This window comes from Pinus tabuliformis, chromosome 8, assembly GCF_031772625.1.
Source record: "Pinus tabuliformis cultivar Carrire ecotype Pingquan chromosome 8, CPIR1, whole genome shotgun sequence".
Lineage (NCBI taxonomy): Eukaryota > Viridiplantae > Streptophyta > Pinopsida > Pinales > Pinaceae > Pinus > Pinus tabuliformis.
In genome coordinates this window covers 168900401-168908225 of record NC_142294.1, presented here as the reverse complement: position 1 = coordinate 168908225, position 7825 = coordinate 168900401, and the positions used below count along the sequence as shown (strand labels likewise).

At 39.2% G+C, this 7825-nt stretch overlaps 3 pseudogenes; all 3 read right to left on the bottom strand.

Moving 5' to 3' along the window:
• Positions 1–234: 234 nt before the first annotated feature.
• On the bottom strand, positions 235–903 carry LOC149234671 (protein LOW PSII ACCUMULATION 1, chloroplastic pseudogene; annotated as a pseudogene).
• A 444-nt stretch (positions 904–1347) lies between these two features.
• Positions 1348–2874, bottom strand: LOC149234670 (U-box domain-containing protein 34 pseudogene; annotated as a pseudogene).
• A 3024-nt stretch (positions 2875–5898) lies between these two features.
• Positions 5899–6728, bottom strand: LOC149234669 (protein LOW PSII ACCUMULATION 1, chloroplastic pseudogene; annotated as a pseudogene).
• Positions 6729–7825: the final 1097 nt, after the last annotated feature.

Genomic DNA, 7825 nt, shown 5'->3' with positions numbered 1-7825 from the left:
TCCTTGGATGTTCTCTTTCTACCATTCGTACCCATATTTCTGCAAGCTATACAATAACTGTAATATCATCCATACAAAGTCATATTCCAGCATCTACTTTAGTATTTCTCTGATTTTAGCTACCAAAAGCAGGAGGAAATACAAATATCAATGACTTATTTAATGATAAAACTCACATTTCTATCCCATTTATGAGCTATAGAGAAGAAATTAAATGGTTGTTTAACATCTTTATTACTTTTCCAGCTTGCTAACAAAGGATTTTAATGGTGGCAACTCATTAATTAACTCTTTCCAGTCAGGCACTCCTCGACCAGATTTTCGAACACGACCATCCAAATGCAAGACAATAAACACATATTCTCCTGGAGTTACTCCTTCAGAGTCTTGTTGCTCATAAACCCAACTTTCCCATTCATTAGGAGAAACAACCTCTGCCTTGAATCGTTTTTCAACTTGTGCTATTGACTTGGAAGCAATATCTTGCGTTCATTTTTCAAATTCACCACTGGATGAAGTTTTGACAAGATTATTGGGAAACTTCTCAGCTCTTTGAATTGCTCTATTTACCAGATATTTTTCCTCTACCAAAATTATAGGACGAGTTGTAGCCCCCATAACTATACAAGCTCTACAACACGATTAGTTGATAGGCGCACAGGCAACCTAGAAAGAGTTTCGTCCTGAGAAATTTGTGCAATTTTTCCCTCTTCTTTCCTATTATCCCAAATGAAGAGTACCACAAGTATGACAATACATCTTCTTGAAGTTGATTGAACTCAAGCATAGCCCGAAAGGGAGCCATGTTTGGATCATTGAGAATCACACTAAATTTAAGATTGTAATACCACAAAGCCTTCCATAAAGCTTCTGTAGCTTTTGTTCCTTCTTCTCTACAGGCATGGCAACATGCTTTATTGTATAAAGCAGCAGTGGCTTCCTCTGGATTTGGGTCTAGAGAAAGTGCCTTTTTAAATTGAACAAGGGCATCTATTACCTGTTGTTTTGTTTATTTCCTAGGTGTAAGAGCCGCGCGTAGGGCCACACTCCAGAAGCGTAGCACCACCAATAGATAGGCTTGGATTTTGATTTCTCGACCTTGTGTTTGTCGTGGTTGCAAGGGCGCTGAGATTTGGAGCTGAGCTAGGCCTTTGTTCTCATCATAAGCATGACAAAACAAACAAGAATCCTTGGAACCAATATGCAAGTTTCAATGCCTGCAATTTTTCTTCTTTCTTTCTCAATTTTTCTGCCTTCTCCTCTGCCAATTGTTTTACAAAACTAAGGAATTGAACAAAACAAGTTTCTCAGTGTTGTAGCAACACTGTCCTCTCTCCTCACATCATGTCAGGACTCTGCAAAAGCTTTGAATCTCTGAAGCTCTGGCAGCACAACTGCCTCAAAATCTGGCCTGTCCCTGCGCCACATCTCAACACATTTTAATGCAAGTTTGGCTAGCTCCATAGCTTCCCTAATAGGCCAATCTGTAACAGATTGATCTAGAATATTTTTGAACGAGCCCCTCTCGACAGCCCTTTCCACATCATGAGCAATCCCCATTGGTTTTCTAGCAGTCAATAATTGGAGGAGTACTACTCCAAAAGCATAGAGATCAGACTTGGTTCCAAGTATCCCTGTTCGCTGATACTCTGGGTCAATATAACAAAATGTGCCTGAGGTTGTGGTGTTCCTGTACAGTGTAAGACTGCCCGAGACCATTGGAGGAACAAGCTTGGCCAGGCCCACATCACCTATTTTGCTCACAAAGTTCTGATCAAGCAAAAATATTTGTTGGTTTTAGGTCACGATGAACTAATGGCCTAGGCTTGGAACTATGTAAATAGAGCAACCTAGTGGCTATTTCTAAAGAAATACTAAATCATGTATATCATGGAAGAGGTGGTGTTGCTCCATTGTGAAATAAACGATCCTCCAAACTTCCATTTGACATATATTCATATACCAAACATCCAAGTTCTGGACAAGCTCCAAGCAACAAAACTATATGGGGATGTTGTATACAGCGAAGAACTTCAACCTCTTGTTGAAATTATTTCCACCCTTGGGTTGCATCTAGGTGAAGAGCCTTGATAGCGACTAGGCTATTATCCAATGTACACTTGTAGACAGACCCATATGAGCCCTCTCCAACCTTATTTGATTCTGAAAAGAAATCTGTTGCTGCCTCAATTTCTTCTATGGAGTATTGCTTGAATGCTTGAACAGTCAAAGGAAACGCATCCTCAACTTTTCTACTCTTTGATTTAGTTATAGCTATGAAGTTGGAAACCCTCCTTTGTTGTGCCTCAATTTCTGCTATTTTAGCCGCTCCTTCATGTCTGCATCATGCCTTGCTTTCTCTTCTGCATCTATTACGCCTACAAATTCTTCTCTTTCCTTTGTTGCTTCCACTTTCTTTAGCTCTTCCATTCTCTGAATGTGCATCTCTCTGGCGTTTTGTGTGTTGAGTGCTTCTTCACATGCTTGGTTGTACATCTCACGAAGCTGTTTTAGTTCAAGCTCCAACTTTTCTAGCTCGTTTTCAAGTTGTGACTTCATAGATGTGCTTGGTAGTGAGGATGTGCCTGAATAATTATCAAATGATGGAGATCGCTCATCATTGTCCTCACTAGTCATCCTGATTCCCATTTTACTCTTGATATTCTTAAAATCAAGAAGCGTGGTTGATTTCCCAACTAGAGGTTTTGCTTCTTCTTGAAAATTGCAAGTCCTTGAGATAATTTCGTTGCTGGACTTTCTTGACTCTAAAGAAGTAGCTGATTTCACTGAAGAGATTTTTCCTTTTGATATAACATATACAATACAAAAAGTTGGAACAATCTTTGCCACCCTTGCCGGTACATCAGGGACCATGAACCTCCTAGAAAACAATCTATTTGACAAATATTATAAGCTCAGGAATGATCATGAAGATAATGTTAGGATGAGTGTTAGGATGAATGAAGATAGCTTGGCTCACAAACGTTGGCTCAAAAATATCCATGTCTTCCTCGCAGCCATGACTCTACAAAGTGATTACTTGTAGAAAGGACCCCAATGAAAAGATCTATCGGACCCTCTGGCAAAGGGGGAGCTTTTCATTTATTTGACATGTCAAGTATTCTTTGAGTTGTAAGTAAGGATGACAGCAAACACTGAATGGAAATCTATAAATCTTCAAGTAATCCTCTCTAGGATGATGGGACCAACATCTGTAAACTTTTCACCAGCAATATCCCTGTCAACAATGTATAGTGCCCTCTGCACATGATATCTCTTTCAATCAAAGTAGAGAAATGAGCTCACCATATGTTGAGATGAGGATTAACAGCACAACAATAAACCTGAAATTCTATGTTCTTTCCTTCTCTATGATAGTCCAGCCACTGACATCTCCTAGTTTCCTCAGGATCATTAAACACATAAACAGCTAAATGGGGAGATCTTTGAGTCAATCACTCATTCGGTCATATCTTTTGATGCGAGAGTCAGTTTTGGGAGTGTGATACACCACTGGAAAGATTTTTCCGAACTGCTCCTGATGAACACACTTATGACATGTTTTGTGTTGAATATCATGTGCAAAACATCTAATAAAACCAAACCTAGTAAGAGGTCATGTTGATCCCTAGTGACAGGCTGCAAAGACTGGAACTAACATCATCCTTATTGGGGATGGCAGCTCCTTGGAGCTGTCAAGAACATCGTAGACCAAGTGCCTCATCCATTGGGAAATACGGTCAAATAGAGGCAAACCCAAAACAACTTATACTGATCCAAAAACATGGATACACTGCAACCTATACATACACAAATACCAAAAACTGATATGATGCCTTGGGTAGCTTATTTATTTACAAATCTACCGTACTCTGATGCAAAATCAATAGATCGAGTGATGTTGTGAGCCAGATAAACCAATCAAGTAACTGTGACAAGGATGCTGATTGGAAGTTCTTCAACCAGGACACAATTGGAAAGGTTGATAGCCATCCATGCACAAACTGAGTTTGGCTGTGTGAAAGACAATCTGACTTATCCTTTAAACTGAAAAAACTTTCCATGTACACTACAATAGGATCAAAGAAACCAAACTCTGTTTGCTGCCCTAACTCCTCAATACATGCTTCTAACTGCAAACCATCAATGCAAATATCCACGGGCAGCCTTACCTTTTCTTCTTTGGGAGCAGGGAGAGTTTCCAAGAACTGTTTAGGGTCTTGGAAATCATATGATTCAATTTTAACATCTAACAGTTCAATTTCATTTTCTAATCTTTCAGCAACTAAGCCAAGAAAACAATATTTTCTTTCAGGTTTGAGTCGACTGGATTTCAAACCAAGAAACACTGATGTGGAGAAATTCTGATCAATTTGAAATTTTGCTAACTTATCCCTTAAAATCAATATCATTTCACTAGATAATGGATTTACCACATACCCTGTCATCGGTGATTACCATCAATGTTCAAAAATCTAGATTCTTTGGCAGTGAAGTCGAAGCTCAGGATCTTGAACAATGGAGTCATCAGGTAGATGATTTCAGCCTTCATATGTGTCTGACTGCTGTCCACCATCAACAATCAGATCTGCAACTTGAATGATCTTTCCTGGAGAAGATTTGTCACCTCATCCCTGGCAATGGCACCAATATGTTAGCACTCAGAATGTACCTCAAGGCTGAGAAGAGGCAATTCCGAGGTAACCACAGACCAAGCTTTCGATCTGGCATCTAGCCTTGCCAGACCAGAGAGGGCTCTCTCTTTGCCAACAAGATGTGGCTGCAATAAATGAAATTTTAGGCTAGCTATGGAGTATGGGGATTTGTTTGAAAGGTTTTGGGTCGAAATAGCAAGAGAAAGGACGATTGGGCTATGGAGTTGATGCCAGTTTCTGCCGGCAAACTTGGGGCAAAGTAAGTGCCATGTTTAGCCAGATAGAAGATTGCAAATGTGAGAAGAATAGGGGAGAAAGCCCGCTGCCCTGCAGGCATCAAATAGGGGATGGATCTATAGTAGCAGCATTAGACGAAAGAGAAACACGAGGTTGCTCAACAGAGCATCTAGCAAAGGATGAATTATGCAAACACAACCATTACATCTAACAACAAAATCATCATGAAAGGAGCATCATAAGGAATGGATTCCTAACACATCTCTTAGATAATGTTGTAACAAGGTAGAGAAAACAAAATATGTAAGTGAATGACAGGAAAAACATACTGAACAGGAAACACCGTGATGGATCCTAGGTCCAAAGGGCAAAAACTGCTTTATTAAAATGATATTCAATAAACTTTACACAGTGCCAAGCAGCCTCTCTCTGTTGCAAAAATCGAACCTCCATCTTTTAAAAATAATCCTATATATACTAAATTACAAATCTGTTTTTATTTCCTCAATATAGGAAATAAAAAATAAAAAATAAAATCCTATCATAAAACTCTATTATAAACTAATTTGCAACTAAAATCCCAAATTATCTCGAGAACCATGAGAAGTAGTTTTTGAAAACCCAAATTATGTAAAGGTTTTCCAAGTGGATTAATATTACTATATCTGCTCCTTCAGGTGTGGAACCATATTCCACAAAATCTTCCTTTTGACTGCCACCTTGCACCTACCTGCACAAATTTTGGAGTTGTTTGATCAACCTGTTGTTCTTGTTCCTCCTTGGATGTTCTCTTTCTACCATTCGTACCCAGAATTCTACGAGCTATACAATAACTGTAATTTCATCCATACAATGTCATATTCCAGCATATACTTTAGTATTTCTCTAATTTTAGCTACCAAAAGTAGGAGGAAATACAAATATCAATGACTTAATGATAAAACTCATATTCCTATCCCATTTATGAGCTACATAGAAGAAATTAAATGGTTGTTTAACATCTTTGTTACTTTTCCAACTTGCTGACAAAGGATTCTAATGGTGGCAACTCATTAATTAACTCTTTCTAGTTAGGCATTCCCCGACCAGATTTTCGAACACGACCATCCAAACGCAAGACAATAAACACATCTTCTCCTGGAGTTACTCCTTCAGACTCTTGTTGCTCACAAACCCAACTTTCCCATTCATTAGGAGAAACAACCTCTACCTTGAATAGTTTTTCAACTTGTGCTATTGACTTGGAAGCAATATCTTGCGTTCATTTTTCAAATTCACCACTAGATGAAGTTTTGACAAGATTATTACGAAACTTCTCAGCTCTTTGAACTGCTCTATTTAACACATCTTTTGCCCCTGCCAAAATTATAGCACGAGTTGTAGCCCGTAACTGTATAATCTCTATAACACCATCAGTCGATAGGCATAAAGGCAACCTTGAAAGAGTTTCCTCCTAGGAAATTTGGGCAATTTGTCCCTCCTCTTTCCTATTATCCCAGATGAAGAGTGCCATGAGTATGAAAATACATCTTCTTGAAGTTGCTTGAACTCAGGCATAGCCTGAAATGGAGCCATGTCTGGATCATTGAGAATCACACTAAATTTAAGATTGTAATCCTGCAAAGCCTTCCGTAAAGCTTCTGTAGCTTTTGTTCCTTCTTCTCTGTAGGCATGGCAATAGGCTTTATTGTATAAAGCAGCAGTGGCTTCCTCTAGATCTGGGTCTAGAGAAAGTGCCTTTTTAAATTGAACAAGGGCATCTCTTACCTGTTGTTCTATTTGTTTCCTAGGTGTAAGCGCTACGCGTAGGGACACACTCCAGAATCGTAGTGCCATAGCCAAATAGGCTTGACTTTTGATTTCTTGACCTTGTGTGTGTTGTGGATGCAGGGGCGTTGAGATTTGGAGTTGAGTTGGGTCTTCATTCTCATCATAAGCATGAAAGGAAAAACAAAAATCCTTGGAACCAATATGCAAGTTTCAATTCCTGCAATTTTTCTTCTTTCTTTCTCAATTTTTCTGCTTTATCCTTTGCCAATTGTTTTATGAAACTAAGGAATTGGACAAAACAAGTTTCTCAATGTTGTAGCATAACTTTACTCTCTCCTCACATCATGTCGGGACTCTACAAAAGCTTTGAATTCTTAAGGCTCTGGAAGCACAACTTCCTCAAAATCTGGCCCGTCCCTGCACCGCATCTCAACACATTTTAATGCAAGTTTGGCTAGCCCATAGCTTCCATAACAGACCAATCTATAACAGATTGGTTGAGAATATTTTGAACGAGCCCATCTCGATAGCCCTTTCCACATCATGAGCAATCCTCATTGCTTTTATAGCAGTCAATAATTGGAGTACTACTCCAAAAGCATACAGATCGAACATGGTTCCAAGTATCCCTATTCGTTGATACTCTGGGTCAATATAGCAAAATGTGCCTGAGGTTGTGGTGTTCCTATACAGTGTAAGACTGCCTGAGACTATTGGAGGAATAAGCTTGGCCAGGCCCACATCACCTATTTTGCTCACAAAGTTCTGATCAAGCAAAAACATTTGATGGTTTTAGGTCACGATGAACTAATGGCCTAGGCTTGGAACTATGTAAATAGAGAAACCCAGTGGCTATTTCTGAAGCAATACTAAATCGTGTATATCATGGAAGAGGTGGTGTTGCTCCATTGCGAAATAAATGATCCTCCAAACTTCCATTTGACATATATTCATATACCAAACATCCAAGTTCTGGACAAGCTCCAAGCAGCAAAACTATATGGGGATGTTGTATACGGCTAAGAACTTCAACCTCTTGTTGAAATTGTTTCCACCCTTGGGTTGCATCTGGGTGAAGAGCCTTGACAACCACTAGGCTATTATCCAATGTACACTTGTAGACAGATCCATATGAGCCCTCTCCATCCTTATTTGATTCTGAA